Below are 17858 nucleotides of genomic sequence, written 5' to 3' on the forward strand. Positions count from 1 at the left end.
GAGCTCAGGATGGTTATGTCAAGAAATGAGAGAGGAAAACTTAAAGGTGGACACTAATATCTAAATTGACACTTTGAAAGGAGGGATAGATATATTCTTTATCCTATAATTTTCACATGAAATCAATTAATGTGATTTTTTTTCCTGTGTGAGTAAAATCTATGAGGCCATATAGCCTTTGGAGATTTTTCTAAATGTGACATAAGTTGGTTAAAATGGCATAACTCTCAACTATGAAAATCTTGACATCTTCCTCATTCTAAGATTTTTTGCTTCTAATGGGCATTTTTATGTCATCACAACTTCTCATAATTGATTGTACTAGGTACATTCCCATGCAAGACTTGTTGGTATCTTATGCTTAAAAAATTTTAGTGTATGTATTTAAAGATGGAATTCTCTTCAGATTCTACTATTGCAATTCATAAATTTGACATTAGTTCAATCTCATAAATTATGCCTTTGTTATCTTTGTCCTCTCCATCTTTTAGCTTGACAACAAAGGGCTTAGAAGTTGTGAACTATCAAGAAACATTTTTCTATGAGAGCAAATGCAATTTTCCAGTTCCTAACAGAGATGTTGTGGCGTGCAAGGGCTATGGGTATTTTTGTGCAGTTGACATACCATGCATGGGAAAAGATCTTCTATTTGTCATAATTTTTGTCAATGCTACCTTGAGAAGAATTTAGGGTTAGCTTTAGGTTCATTCTAGCTTTGATTCCATCTTGTCACCTTTTGTTTGGGTATGAGATGACAGATTTTGAATACATAAGATACAAGCTAGGTTTTAAAAGCTAAAAAACATTGTCTTACAAGTTAGATTTCAACAATTAAGAAACAATGATCTTATTGTTAGTCCCTGCCACCCATAGGCGGGGACTAATGTTTTCATTGCACTTTTCAATTATTAGTTGCCTCGGGACTGGAGCGAATGTTAAAACAATCCCACTAAAATCCTCCTTTGTTGTGCATTTTCATTTACCATTATTTTCTAGTTCGATTTTCCCTCTATTTCTGTTGGTTCCGGATGACTTTCCTAGTAGTCTTTTAAATTTTGTTTCTATAAAATCCACTAAAATGAAAACCCACCTTCTACCTATCATATGCACAGCCTACAAGATTTCCCTTGTGCATGTTTCACTGCAATTACTTCTTCGACCTGGGTCCCTTCATTGTCGTGGCCTGTGCTCATTTTCTAGAAATGGGCGTCATTGATTTGGGCTTACAGCGACACACCCTTTACTTCTTCCATTTAATGGTATCAGATTTTTTCTTTTTTCTTTTTTCTAGATCATAACTGCCAAAGCCTAGCGTAGTTCTTGCAATTCTCATCTATGGTTAGTTTACTGAATTATTTTTATTTGTTCGTTTGCAGTCTCACATGAGTTACAGTAGAAATTTTCATATTTTCCCTAGTTTTTAGGAGCTCGCTCAGGGTTCATTCTCTAAAATATTTTTTCACACCATCGATTTATGTGGTCTTCTTCTCTTACTTTGTCTGTTAGGGATCAATTTATTTCTGTCTATTTCTTATGTTTCATCATCTAACCGTGTCTATGTTTTATCTAGACCATAGCCTCTAAATCAATGCATCCATTGTTATAGCAACCATGGCTGATATCATGAAACATATGGCATTTGTGCAGAGCTTTCACTCATAGCATAGTGTATCTTATACTCAACACCTTCTTTCCCTTTCATCTCAAGGAAAAGGATTTTGTTCATGGGGTTAAAATAGGGCAAAAATAGAGAACGTCTCTAAAAGCTCATTGCACAGTTCTCTAATCTTGTCTAAACACCATTGTTCTCATATTATGACTCCATGTTATTAATTGAATGGTAAATCAAGCAAGGCCAAACAAAACCCATCACACTTGAGACCTGAGATGGGGCATTCCATCCTTCCCATCCTTCATTGAAGCAAGTATAGAGGACACTAAATCTTGGAAAAAAAACTTCTATGGGTTTGGGCAGAATAAATGCAAGTAAAAAATGGCTCACAAAAATGTTCAGAATGATCATGAGGTGTCACAAGAACTATCGCACAGGAGAATAGATGCATAGCTAACCAAAAATGACTTTTTCTTCCTTCACAAAAGCCTCTTCATGAAAAGCAGTGATTTGTAGGCAAAAAAGGGCTGAAAAACCCTCGATCTTGCTTTCCAAAACCTTTCAAAATTGTAGAGGCTTCACAACTATTTTTTCAAAAAATGAAAAAAATAATTAAATTTTTTAAAATTGCTCAGATTTTATTGAAAAATTGCATCATTTTAATAGACGCTTGTGGTTATCCTTGGTCTACATAATAACCTAGATTAAAGATTTGATCATATGTATAGACCGTAATCAATGGATAAATTTCAAACCTACCTTTGTTCCTTTACGTGTCTATTTTCTTGTGAGTGTTTATGCCCATGTACAACATTATTTTCTTCATCCTCTTTATCCTTTTCAAACCATGATATGTTCAATTTACCAAATCAAGCTTACTTTAATGATTCACCATCTGTTAGGTTCCCATTACATTTCTAATTTAAATCAAATTTTTTAAATTGCTAGTAGCAGAACTAAATATTGGTGAACTTTTATTGTTGTGCAGATTATATCTACCATTTGTGGAGGCATTACAGATCTCTTCTTTCACGCAGTGGGCTATATGTGGCAAATTTTGAATTGTTTGTCATAGCTTCATACTCGGTAAGTTCTGTCACTAATCTATATAGTTGGCCCAATTTGAAATCATACATTCTATTAATGTCATTTGTGCCTTTATGAAAAGACAACATTCTATACATGTTTAAAAACATGTAATTCATCCCCAGGCTATTATATACTTCCCAGAAAATAGTACATTTATTTATTCAATAACAATCCTGGCTAATATTTTTGAAGTCTACACATTTAATAAGAAAAAAGAAAAATTGAATTTGGCAAACTAGTTCTAGAGAGATCATATCCTGAGCCAACACAAAAAATCTAATTTATAACTCTCTTTACTTGTCTTATGATTCTATGAAGTCTTATCAAATATTAAATGTACAAGGACTCTCATGTAGGCACAAGAAACATAGCTACTGAACTTGATAATTTGTATTAAGACATGTACTAAAAATATCAAAGGTGCATATCAATGTTGGAACCCCCATCAAGTGGTGGAGAAGGTAGACCATTCTCATCATCTTTGATATCTTTTGGACAAACAGAGTTAGGAGATGCACTTGGAAAGAGAAAATAACAACAAAAATGCACAATGCAGCTACAGTCAGAGAACCAACAGTCCTCATCCATATATAGCTCAGATAAAAAGTGTTCTTCGCAACACTCTCTATTCTCTTTGGCCATCCACAAGGATTCCCCTGTAGACTATTCCAAATCGGCCTTAAGTCTTACTTTCCTCTTATGCACTTTTCTAGTATTATTTTGATGCTCATACAATCACTCTTATTAGAGGCATAGCTAATGCCTCTATCCACTTTTAAATTTTATACACAGTAAAACAGTTTCCACTAAATTGTTTTGTTTTAATTGGATACTCTCCCTAAATGATTTAGAGTCAACAGGTGTTTGTGTTGTTTTTTAATAGAGCCACTTGGTTGTATGTTCTAGCTTATGCTTTTCCCTATTCAATAATTTTCTCGACTTCTTTTCTTTAGTAACTGCATGCATTTTTGTTTCCCCATTTATCACTTGTGGATGTCTAGAAAATTCTTTTCTTTATCCTATGCATTGTTTTTTTTTCCACCAATTTTCAGTTTCATGTTATATATAAATTTGACCATGAAAGTTGCCAGCTTGATATGGAAATTTGTTGTTCAAACATATTAGTGTAAAATTTGAGATTCAAATAAGTTTTTGATCATTACATATTTCACTATTTTGTATCCAATGTTCCTTAGTATGCGTGTTTGTTGATATTAAGGCACCGAAAGTAGTGCATTGGATGAGAAATGGCAACAACCATTTCAGAAGTAGCAACAACAAGGTTAATCAACTATTATATCACTAATATCTGCAGATCAGCCAAGAATAGATTACAAAAGAATGGTTTTACTTGTCCACATTATTACCTTTACATGAATCTATACATAATATTAACCAACATAAAGAATTTAGGTGTCCACTGCCACATCAATTCACACAAAATATTCAAATAGCAATCCAAAAGTCATCTAAGGTATGAAATATGTGGCAATGTTCCTCCACTAAGAAGGGAGAGAGAAAATTATAGGTGAAGATGCTCCTTTATTATCACCCCATCTCAAATAGGCCCATATTCACAACACACAGTAGGCTCTGACCACCTCCACAATTGGAGCTCTACACATTGGTCAATTTGTTCCAATAGATACAAATTATGAGTATGTAAAATGTAAACACATTATGGAAGATTTTCATAGCCTTGGATAAATACTAGAAGGGTACAACATCTAGGTGCTTCCATTTTGTTCGATTACTTCTTTGAAATTTAGTTCTTGTGTTGATGGTTGGCTCGCATTCTTTTTAATCATGACAACGTTATTTTCTTGATACTTTTTCTATATATTTTTTATTTGATAAAACTCACTAAGGATCTTACATGTTTTTGTTTTCTGTAGACTATTCATGCTCCCAACATTTCTTCAACCTTTCCATCTACAACATTTTAGGTAAGTCATCCATTGCCATAGCCTCACAATTTTCTGAAAAGGATGTTTCTATACGTGTTTTCTATAAATATGTTCTGCTCTATAAATTCTTGCAACTTGGATCGAAATCATATGTTTCAAAACTAGTCATCTGCTTCAGTTTTGATAAAAAATTCCAACCCTCTACATGCAAAACATTAGCAACATCAAGAAGTGCCAAGGAAAAGCTTCGCCTAGGGTAAACTCAATTGGAGAATCGAGTCTCATATTGTAGCTCATAGGTGAACAATGAGTGACTTCCTCTATAAGAGTGGATTAGAATTAATAGTGAAGCTTTTCTCATTTCTTATAGAATATAATTTTCTCTTAAGTTTCGCTAGAATACCTTCACATGCTAGGAATTGTGTGGCAACAGCTCTCAACAAATATTTCTCAATCTCTCCAAAGAATCTAGCTCTGCAGAGTTGTAAGGGAATGTTAACTGCTGCTGATTAATGGTTCTCATTAGTTCCTTCTTCAACTTTGTGTCACTCTATTTTAGTACTTCCATGCATTTGACTATGAACTAAATCTCTAAATCTCCTACTCTATTCTTCCTCTATCATGTGCCAACTAGAGCTCTGTACTAACCACAAACATCTATTCCATCTTTACCGCTGAGCTTGCCACAAGTAGGGACTAATGCTACATGCAACACTTGTTTTGTTAATTTTTACCTTCCCTTGAACTTGGTATCCAAGATTTTTTGTTTTGTCTCTCGTAAACACCACTTAACAGTATTTGGCTAGTCTCTAGGATATCTCACACACCCAAATATTCAATCAACTCAGTTGAGGTTGAAAGATACCACCTAGAGGACTGACCAAGACAGTCTCCCAAGCAACAACACCCTTTTCTTTTGTCCCTATTCAGGTAAATATTTAGCTTTCCAGATGTCCAGAGCCCATATAGTATTTTATATGTCAATCTAAAGAAACTATGAATGATCATGCATCTCTTAGTATTCATGGCTCCACTATTTGTCGAAACAACAGTGTCAAAGTGTAGAATTGTCTTAGAGTAGGGTTTTCACAAAATAGTTTGTGTTCTCAGTCTATAGGATCTCCATTCTCTAGTACATGTGTCTAGTTTTTTGATTTGCAGAGGGAAGGGCACCATTCTTTAATGCAAGTGTCCATTTTTTATGGCCATATAGGGTTGGAGCACCCAGATATTGTGTAAGTGACCTGTAGTGGTGAATATAAGTTGTGTGTCTTTGTCCTGCAAAAGCATCCATCTTGAATGCTAGTGCTTCAGTTGATTCTCCAGAATAAAAAATTTCTTAGATCCTTGTTCCTCTATTTCTATTCCCTTTTCTTCTATCTGCTACAGCCTACAATATACAAAGGAATGCATACTCTCTCTCTCTCTCTCTCTCTCTCTCTCTCTCTCTCTCTCTCTCTCTCTCTCTCTCTCTCTCTCTCTCTCTCTCTCTCTCTCTCTCTCTCACACACACACACACACACACACACACACAATCACACATGCACACACACATACACAAGCGCATCTTGACATACATCCATGAATAGATTTACTTGTTTACATTTTACATTTCCTAACTTTGTATTGATTATAATCTTTATTAAATCTAAAATGGTTTTAGAGTACACTATCATATATAATATGATTTATTTCAGATCCGAGTGAATATAGTCAAATATAGTAAAGGTTTAAATTTAAGCCTAGTTCGAATCTGTAACTTCTTGTGACCTAAGACTTAATTTCTATTCTTTCAATAGCATAAGTTGCTGGCTTTGAGAACACTTTTGGCTTTTTTTGCTAAATTCTTAGTTTCTTCTAACCATAAGGTTATTTCTTGGCAAAGGGATTGGTGATATGATGGTGATGAGAGCTTCTAAAAATGCTATCCTTAAAAAGCAATAAAGAAGCACAAGTATCATGACTCCCACAAGTTTACTTAAGAAGACTTAATTTCTATTCTTTCAATAGCATAAGCTGCTTGCTTTGAGAACACTTTCAGCTTTGTTCCTGAATTTTTAGTTTCTTTAAACATAAGGTTATTGCTAGTCCAAGGGTAAACGTTTTGCACAAGTTTATTAAAAAGTTCATAAATGGATAAAAATTGTTGATCTAGATAGTTGTGTAAGCTTATAATTTTATGAAAGTACTTCACTGGAGATTTTTTGATATTTATATGCTAGTGGTCCCTTGGACATTATTGAATGTTTTCTTTCATTTAGTTTATTTATGACAAGTATTTACACACTACTTACATACGATGGTCATAGCCACCTTCATTTTTAGCCACACTCATTCAAGTTATGCATGTATTGATTTTTTTATGGTATTTGTATGTTGTTTAGGATTCTAACAGTTTTCTCTTCCTTCCTCTTCTTTAGGCTATGGTAGCTCAAGTGGATCTTGGATCAGAGCTTCCTATCGAGGAAGTTCCTTTACTCTGGGTAATTTTATAGAGTTTTTTATCATCAGTTAAAATTTTACACATATCAATGAACTTCATTTCTTGAATTCTATGTTTGCAACCATTCTTATGAAGGAAGAAGAATATTTTATATAATATATAAATTCTTTTGGTTCTTTAGATCCTTGTGGTTTGATTCATGATGTGAAGGTTAGCTAAAGATTTGTCTGAAGCTTTAATAATCAATAATTTGGTCCAGATTAGCAAACGTCTTTCTTTGTAATTTCTCAGTATAGAAAATGATAAAGATATTTTTCAATTTGTTAGGATACTAGTAGGGAAAAAGTGAGCAACATAATGACAACTCAAAAATGTGGAAAAATCCCTCCTCTCCATGCCCACCCCCCATCTTCTATCATAAGAGAAATAATTGATTTTTTAAACTTTTAAAGCCATCCTAATTGCATAGAGTTTGAACAAATGAAAGTAAACAAAAACTGCACACCATGAGTTTTGAAATATTAATTTTTTCTTGTTAATTTTGAGATCACTGAATATGGATAGTTGTAACATAAATCTCTTTAACACTATTGCATAATAACTCTACCAGAATGATAATGGACAAACATGTTGGAAAGTATGATAATTCACCTAATGCCAACTTGAGTAGAGGTTTTAGACATTGCTATTGTTGTACGAGAAGGTGTAGATGCTATCATGCTCTCATGAGAAACAACACATGGAAAGTATGTATTTCTTTTGACAAAATTGAAGTTTTGGATTTCTTTATTTGGAAGGCATAGTTCAAGAAGATATTGAATGAGTTTCATTTCTCCATGTTGCTTCTGTCAAGCTGTAAATGTCATGCATACTATTGCATTACACATTGAACCGACTACATTGAAAGAAGCACCTCCTACTAACCTTGGTCGTGCTTTCAAGATTGGAAAAAGACATTTATAATTGACATTATTTTCTTAAAAATGTGTATAGCCTCTGAATGATAAACTCAAGCTTTTATTTGAGAGCAAAATGATGCTCACCTGCTTAAGGAATTTCAATTTTCTAGAGACATATGAGTGAGATGTTTTCTTTCCATGCAACGATGATGTCGAACACTCTTGGAACCTCAATCGTGGTGTTTACTAGGACTGGGTTTATGGCTACTTTACTTAGCCATTATTAGCCATTATTTGCCTTTACAAATCAGTATGCATCTTGGCCATTATCTTGCACTACAGTTTTATGCTAATCATCTTGTAATCAAGTTATTTTTACAAATGATTTTCATGCAAAGCTTATTGTTTGTATTTTTTAAATCTTTCTTGCTCTCTTTAATCTATGCAATTTCTTGATTTGCAAGTTAGGCATTGCTTTGACTAAATTTGTTGATCATATTGTTCTGTGGGTACAAAGAAAGGGAAAAATAGAGGCTTGCTCTATATTGAGGTATAAAACCAATATACATGCCATTCTCTGATGATGCTGAAGAGACCTTGTCCAAGGCTTTGTCAATATTGCAAATAAATAGTGGAGTGCTTGTTTCTATAGTGTTGTCTTGTGGTAATTGTGATTTGACTAGAATGACTCTGCATAATTTATCAGATGAAAATGAGTATAACTGAAATGTTAAGGTCTAAAGATCATTTATTTTACTTTTATTGATTACAGATTACAACCGTGGATGAGGCAAAGCAGTTTTACCCTCTTTTTGGCCTGGGAGCCAACATAGCTCTGATTTTTTCAAGGCAAACTGTGAGGTACTTTTTGAATCTTCAAAAGAACCTAGGACCTAGTGTGGATGGTTGGGTAGTCTCCTTGAAGGGAATGATGAGTATTGTGGTGGTTTTGGGGCTTGGCATTTGTATAATTTACTGGGGGGTAAATAAATATGTAGTTGATGATCTTACACTTCCCAAGGCAGAAGCTTATAAAAAGAAGGTATGCTTCAATTGAAGTTAAGCATCCAATGGGTTTTTAGGGTTGACACTAATGTTTTATGTATTCTCTAATCACTTGCCATGCCTAAGGACTAAAGTGGTACCAAAAAGTAAAACACAAAAATACATTTTAAACTTTACAAATTTCTCTTTTAGGAAAGATGATGCATCTCAATAAGATTCCTAACCATCATTAGAGATAAGACCACTACAACTTCCTTGTTACAGCCTAGACAAGCAAACAATCATCTTTATATTTAACTAAGACAAGACTGATTTACTCTCTAGAGAAGACATAATGGTTAACAGAAGACACTAGTAATTAATTCATTTATTTTGTAGGATTTCTATTCCTCTTTTTGAGGAGCTAGAGAAAGTTGATATCACATATATTTTGGTGACATTGAGTTGAACTATGACATGTTGGAACTAAATTGTTTTTCTAACTAGATTATCTTATAGTTCAACAACATTTTGAATGTGATTTTCTCATCACCAGCAACAGTTCCTAGATTTATAACAATAGTATTGGATAGCACTTTGCATGTACATGAGAGTTCAACAAGGAAACATGGTAACCATTGACAAAACCCATTAAAAATGTAATTGAAGTTGTCCAAGAATAGAGGAACACTTGTGAAACTGGAAACCATAGAGACCCTAAAAATTGGTCAACACTAGTAGAACATCATGGTGTAAAAATAGGGTCCTTCTCTCTTATTTAATCATAGTGTAGTCTCTCTAGAATGTCATGTTAAGAAAAATGATTGCACAAAACATGGTGTATATATAGACATGAATCTTCTAGGCCCATTTCTTATAATTTTCATGCTGATTTTTCTTATAAGTAGAGCAACAGGTTGGGTAGTTTTTTTTATGAGTTGAAAGGGAGAACATAGAGTAGGGGTCATAATTCTGGAACCATGGTTCGATGGATTGCCCACAATTGCTCAAAAATCATGGTCCATTGCCAATCATGGTAAAACTAAAATATGTATGTCATAGTACATTCTGAGTCTGAGTTAGTATTTCTTTTGGAGCTTCTGCATGATTGATGCTGTTAACATCAACTCCTTAATTAATATATGTAGTTACTGACAGATGGGAAATCACTCTATTGAAGTAACTGAAGAGAAATGAGATTCTACCCAAGCAGCCAAGGGCAAAGCAATGGAGGCAATGTCAAATGGTATAAACTCTTTGCTAATAGAATTCGTAGAGTGGCTATCATATATTATTTCTGGAAGGGTATCACATAGATTGCCTTTTGCATTTTTTCTAATCTCAGAGTTTCTCAGGTGATTTGGAAGAGGCTATAAACCATCTTATAGATCACTGGTGATTGTGTCACTTCTTATAGGATCATTGATTGCCAAGGAGGTCTCCCCAAGACAAAATCCTCAACTGGCTTTGCACTTGGCCCTAACTGCAACATTCTTTGTTGGGATTTTTCAAGCAAGCATGGGCATTTTTAGGTTGATGATTTACATTTCTAATAATGCAATAATGTCACTATGCAAGCCTCTCAATGTTTGTCCTTCATAGGACTCTTCTTTTATAGAGAAGATACATGTGACTGTATATAATTGAGTGGGAGACTTGCACTAAAAACTCATGTAATTCAATGGTTTTAACAAGTCCCATATTTCTATTTTTAGTTATGTAATTCTGCTTATTTGGGATGGCATGAGAAAGTCATACTAATTTATATAACTATTTAAAGTTCATGGACAACACTAGAATCTTTTTCAGTAGAGCCAAACAGCTGGTTTTGGTCACTAATAGTATGTGTCACATCATTTATGATTCTACTACAAGTTGGGATTCATTATAGACTTTCTATCATATGCAACTATCATGGGTTTCATGGTTGGAGTAGCCATTGTTGTTTCTCTCCAACAGCTAAAAGGCATTCTTGGTCTTCAACATTTTACTATAGAGACAGACATAGTGTCTACCATGAGATCAGTATTGGGACAAACTCACAAGGTATGTTTATATGCAATGAATCGGCAACCTCGTGATTTGAATACATATGGAGTAAAGAATTTGTTCTTGAATAAATTATATTTCCAACTTATTGTTATTGTCTTCTTGTAATTGTATCGATGTGCAGTGGAGGTGGGAGACCATAGTGCTTGGAATATGCTTTCTCTCTTTTCCACTCATCACTTGTCAAATTGTCAGTATTATGACATAACTTCAAGATTTTCTTTCATTTTTCTCTCCATATAATACCTAGCCTTCATAACGACAAGAAGAAACAACATGGAATGACTGATGTTTGATATGGTGTTGATCTATTTTTTCATTCTTGTGGGTTGATCTGACAAAGTAAGAAAAATCCTAAGCTCTTCTGGATATCAGCAGCTGCTCCTCTAACATCTATAATTCTTAGTAGCGTGATGGTGTTTGCTACACATGCTGATAAACACGGGGTTGAGATTGTATGAGTTTCTATCACCAACTATTCTATACTGTCTTGTATTCATTTTTGGACAATGTGTTCAATTTACTTATGTCTAAGTATGGTAGAATGAATCACTTATCAAATCACAATGTTGTTCCTTCTACGACTTTTGGTGGAGCATTAATAAGTTTTGTACTATGCCCAGTAGAGTTGATAAAGGTAACAAGAACTAGACTCTATATCTATTTTATGTATATAAATTGAACTCTAGACTCCATACCATTGACTATTTGTTATTTTTCAGTGTAGATTGCAAGTTCAGGAGACTAACAATAGGCAACTGAAAAAGCATCAGTAGATATATGTTGGGCCTCTAGAATGTGCATTGCAAACTCTTTGAAATGAAAGGGTAAGGTGTTAAATTATTGTTACTATTTGGTATGTAGTTGTAGAAATGCAATATAAATACTTCATGTGGTATCCTTCATTATACAAGATACTATTAGGTTGTTCATTGGTGCATAATTTTCTAGGTACAAGGTTTGTTTCATGGTGGGCTAACTACATTTTTTAGGGAGTCTATTGGAAATGTAGTTTTCTTCAGTACTTATGAATTGAATCGTTATCATATGCTTTCACTTATTAGTATGCATGATAAGGTGAATCCCCAAATGAATTCCCAGTCTTCTCAATTTGTCAACTATTCTTCTAAAGTTTTTATAGAAGCAGGAGTTGGAGTTGTCTCTAGTGGGCTTGCAGAAATTGAGGTATCTAACCTTAATGTTGGAATTTCAATTTAAGTATTTAAACTTAGTTTTTGTAGATCAAATGTGTCCAACAAAACTTGTAATTCACTTTGCAGTTTTGGTCAGCTATTTTGCCTCTCGATGTTGCAAAAACCCATATTCCAGCAACTCGAAATATTAATGCCAACAGAAATCCTATACACACAATCAGGATGGTAGGACATAAAATTTCATTTTTACATGGACTCTACTCTAGAAAAAATGTTTTTAAATTAATTTTTAATAAAGATTTTGACTAGGCTTTTACAAAGCTATTGGATTCTTATGACAACAATTAGGATATCTATTAGGATTGATGGTTGGATTATTGAATTGGGTTAATTCATTTATTTGCATGTTTTCTTGTGTTCTAGATAAAAAAATTATCATTCATGATGCTAACACCAATTGTTTCCATGCTTATTTTATAGTGGGTATATAGAATGTTCCAATTAAAAGATTAAAATTTAAATATTCAAATACCACGGGACTTAGCTTTTGTCTTTTTGTCTAGGATCTATTCTACTAAGTAGTCTTAGATAACCAATAGATGAATTTAAAAGCAATAAGTGCTCATATTAATGAACATGAAACCATTTCCAAATTCTATGTTTGGCAGATTTATAGAGAAATTGGTTTTAGAGGATTATATGTTGGCTTGGGGCCTACATTAGTGAGATCTTTCCCTGCTAATGCTATAACTATCATCGCTTGGAAACTTGCAAAAAATTTACTAAGGGTGAAATGGTAGTAAGAGCATTACCTTCAGAGATGAATGGGTTTATACTTATGTGAATTTTTAAAAAGTGGTATTTTCTTTTTCAGTAGATTGTCCTTTATCCGTAAGAAAATGATATACCTGGATAAGTAGGCATATTGACGTACCTAGGAACTGGAATTATTTCATGGGACTAAGCCAACAATATATTTGTACCAAGTATAGTGCACTGTAATGGTATTGTTCATAAAATGTTGATATTTACTCAAGAGGACTATTTTTATTTAGTTTTATTCACCAAGTTTCCTTTTTAGTTTGATTTTGTGCTAGTGACACTTCAGACTCAAATACCTACAAATGTGTCATGCAGTGTCTAGTCTCGAGCCCTAATGACTAGGCAAGCTCCTAGCTCTTATTAGAGTTTTCTTGCTACAATGTCACATCTAGTTTGCATGTGATTCCAGTGATGTAAAGGATCCTTAACCACAAATGACAGTAGTCTCCTCTGCCCAAGATAATACAACTTTGTTTGGATTTAAACAAGAAAATTGCAATAGCATTATTATTGAAGATTTGTGTCTACTCAGAAACTTCTTATCTAAGAAAGCCTTCCTGAGGCTTATGAGCTTGTCTATTTGTCCTTTACATCAAAGGTTCAATGCAAGCATGTTGCTAAGAGCCTGCCCAAGGTTACAAATGCAAAGTGAACTAGTTTTTGATTGCCTCTTTTATTAGAGTAGATTTACTGGTGGGGTGTAGAGCACATGGAGAGCTTGCCTGCTTATTTAGAGTTTTGTTTCTCATCCTTTTCCTAAATATCATATCAAAGAAAATACAAAGAGCTTGCACAAGTTTGAATGATTCTCTTTCTAATTTTGGTAGATAGAAAAATATTATGGCTTGAGACTATGTTCAACATAATTTACAACCTCAACAAGAGTTGGAATCCCAGTTTTATACATATGTGGCATTGGTTGCAGTAACAAGAATGTCACTACATCATCTAGATATATTCAAAAAATCAATATGCATATCCTACATTATTGGCTTTCCATTAGATGACATTTCATGGAGGCAATCAATAAAATAGTTCAAACACCTTACCTATGATTACACATTTTGCATGCATGTATACCAGGGCAGTTGCAACTTAAACAAATATATTCTCTCAATATATCTATTTTGTGCATATCCAACAACCATGGCTTTTGATGACCATATTACATTCAGGAATGTTGTCAAATAGTTCACATCACTTATCTATGCTTCCATTTTGCAAGCATGTCTCCCAAGGAAAATGCTACTACTTCATCTACACCGTCTGACAATATCCTTTATGCTTTGATGGATGCCTATAGCTTATCCCAAAGCTCTCATTCAAAAATTATGAGATGATCAATCAAGAGGAAACAATTGAGAGCTTAGAGTGACACAATTTTTAGATGATCATATGAAATGAAATGGGCATGTGAGTAGAAAGAAACTAGAAACACATTGTGTACAGTTGAAGGCATGAAATGGATGGTTTTGGAGCATTCAGCATAAACACTCAGCATTTAGTACATATCATCATTCAAGATCAAATGGGTGTGTGGGATTATACGCATAGTGAATAATAAAGGAGGGAATTGAACCCTCCCTGAGGTGGTCCACTTTAGCAAGGGCCCTACTTGTGAAATTTTTGTCTAAAACCTTTCTAATGAGATAATGTGTTATGAGCTCTTCATCAGTGGGATGGAACATGAATCCAGGAGGTAGTTGTGCATCATCCATATCATGATTGTAACTAAATTTAAGAGCCTCTATTATTGAATTCTCTTCCCTATTACGCATATTCATTTCCTTTGCTATGGGAAATAGGGAAGAGAATTCAATAATAGAGGCTCTTAACTTTAGTTATAGTCATGATATGGGTGATGCACAACTACCTCCTGGATTCATGTTCCATCCCACTAATTAAGAGCTCATAACACATTATCTCATTAGAAAGGTTTTCGACAACAATCTCAAAAGAAGGGCCATTGTTGAAGTGGACCTCAACAATTGTAGGCCTAAAAAAAATTTTGACCAATGCTTGGTAATTTTCTATCAAGCATTGGTCAAAATTTTGACCAATGCCTGGATGTTTTTGACCAATCATTGGTCAAAATTTTGACCAATGCTTGGCAATTTTCTACCAAACATTGGTCAAAATTTTGACCAATGCTTGGATGTTTTTGACCAATCATTGGTCAAAATTTTGACCAACACTTTGTAGTTTTCGACCAAGAATTGGTCAAAATTTTGACCAACTAGTAGGTTGGTCAAAATTTTGACCAAAAAATTATCGACCAATGGGTTGGTCGAACTTCGTCAAGATTTGGTCAAAATTTGGGTCAAAATTTTGGCTAGTAATGGTCAAAAAATGACCTCAAATGTACTAGTGACCAACAGTGGCTTTTTCTGGGGATGCATGTCCCTTGCGGGCATGGAAAGGATTTAGATCTCTACAAGAAGCAGACCACACACCTGATAGGAAAAAAAATTCGAATAGCTTTATTGAAAGGAAGAAACTACCACTAAAACTATGTAGAAATGATGGCCCCAGGCCACTGATCTTGAACAAAATTGTTTACCTCTATCATAAACCTGATTCTCATCTGAGCTTGTATGAGATAAACTGAAATTATCATTCATATCAGTTTCACCAATCAGATACACATCTTGAAACTCAACACTTAGTAAAACTAAATCTTCATTCTTACTTCCATAATGCATATAAAAACTTGCTTCATTCTCAACAGTTTGCTCATTATGAAAATACTAATAAGCATGTTTAAACATATCAGACTAAAATTGAAACTCTTCTTTATTAGACAAATCATGCATGCTATCATTCTCAAATATGAAGGCTTCATATTCAACATAGGGAAAATGATCACACACACCTTGAAATTGTATTTCCTTATGCATATCCAGATGGCACTCTGAAGAACAATCTAACTGGTATTCACACATGTCATCAATATCATAATTTGAAACTAATCCGTGATCTTCAAATGGTTCTTCACAATCAGAAAACAAATTAGTCCTCACATTAGAAAGCTCATCATAAAAATCTTTACAAGGTGCACACTAATTTTCAATAATTACTTCATCAAACACCTTGTCATCCATCTCATCAGATGCAACATCATTATCTTCACTATCATACTGGAAGAAGAATAATCTAACTTATTACAGTAGTATGATAAAGTATCATCATTAAACTCATTATCCACTAAATTTGAAGCTTCCATGTCTTCTTCAAACAACGGTTTGATAACTCCATGTAGTGATCCTCTTTGAACATTATGACAAAAAATGGGCTGATCATCCTCAGGATTTTCATCATATAGAGCATTAATATATACTTTAAAACCATTACCCATCTTGTCTTCACGAAAACTTTCAGCATGTGAAGAAAAATTGGAACTAGATGTGGACTCACTTTCTACTACATCAACAAAGCATGTAGAATATAAATCAAAGTTACTTTCATTGTCTTCATGTAGGTGATTCAAATGTCTTGCAGACCTATCATTATTTATCTTAGTAATAGGTGCTAATGCATTAACCTTAGAATCATTCATATACTGATCATCACTACATTCATTCTCAAGAAATTCATCTACACAATTAGGTAATCCATTCTTATAAACAACTCTTTATCCTCGTATTGTGTAGACAAATCTTCACAGCTTTCAACATCTAGCTGACTTGTATAACTCTGAACTGGAAATTCACTTTCAGATTTAGAAATAAAACTCATACCTTTATTGACATAAGAATACTCACTCCTGTCATTTCTTTCTTCTTCCAAACTAGCATCAAATTCATGTGAAGATGAACATATGCTAACAATGTCCTCTTCTTGACTCGAGCAACAACTCTCATCATCATCTTCACATGAGGCTTCTTCACAATACAATGGATCAACAACTTCATTATCACTTGAAAGATGACTTTTAACTTCATCATACTCACATTGATATGATTGTCTTTCAAATTCAGATTTAATAACATTCTCAACATGATGCAATCTCTCAATAAGATAATTTATTTCTTTCCTATCTTACTGATCAAGAAAATCCATCTTACCTTCTACTACTGAAACATTATCAACATATGAGCTTAGTTCTTCTGACTGTGATTGAGATGAGTGTAACTTACATTCTTCATCCTGTGTTATCTCTCCATTACATCTCGGATCAGAAACATTAAGTTCATGATCAGAGAGATAACTTTCAACCTTCTCACTTGCACAAAACTAAGATCTAGGTTCAACAACTTCAAATTTTGAGATGTTAGTTACATCATCATACATATAATTATCATGAGAAGAACTTACTGCTGTAGCTAATTTTTGATCTGTAAAATCAACATAATGCTAAACCTGATCAATGCATGAAATATTACTCACTGCTATAGCATCATAAACATGTGTATTTCTATTTGCAATTGGACTAATCTTCCTTATACACACATTCTAATTTAAATTTTCAATTTGATTAAAACCTGCAGTAGGGGTGTTGACATTATAATTATTTGAAACCGAAGTGTCCACACTATGTTCTACTCTTCTTTCATGACCATTATACTGGCAATCATTCATAGCAAAATGACCTCTAATCAATCCATACTTCATATTATTCTCAATATCCCTAGCGGTCATAAAAGCCTAATATAATGTCTATGGTTCCTTATCCCTTAGTAGATAATTCATTTTCTTTTCAAATGCATCAAAGTAAATATCTAAACACATTTGATCATTAGGTCTATAACTCTCAAGGATTTCATTCAAAACTCTTGCAAATCTAATGTTAAATTGAGGAACAAGTTCATCACTCTCAATGTGAATCCTCAAAAACTTATCATAAGAATCAAATATGTTTACCCTTTCTCCAAATTGCTCCATGAAGGCAGAATGCAACTC

General features: G+C 33.7%; 1 pseudogene; it reads left to right on the forward strand.

Moving 5' to 3' along the window:
- Nucleotides 1–17858, forward strand: part of LOC149559643 (plastidial pyruvate kinase 2-like) — an 82396-nt pseudogene that overhangs the window by 20746 nt on the left and 43792 nt on the right.

The sequence above is a fragment of the Cupressus sempervirens genome, chromosome 4 (genome assembly GCF_028749045.1).
Source record: "Cupressus sempervirens isolate cs-2001-9-10 chromosome 4, ASM2874904v1, whole genome shotgun sequence".
Taxonomy (NCBI): Eukaryota; Viridiplantae; Streptophyta; class Pinopsida; order Cupressales; family Cupressaceae; genus Cupressus; species Cupressus sempervirens.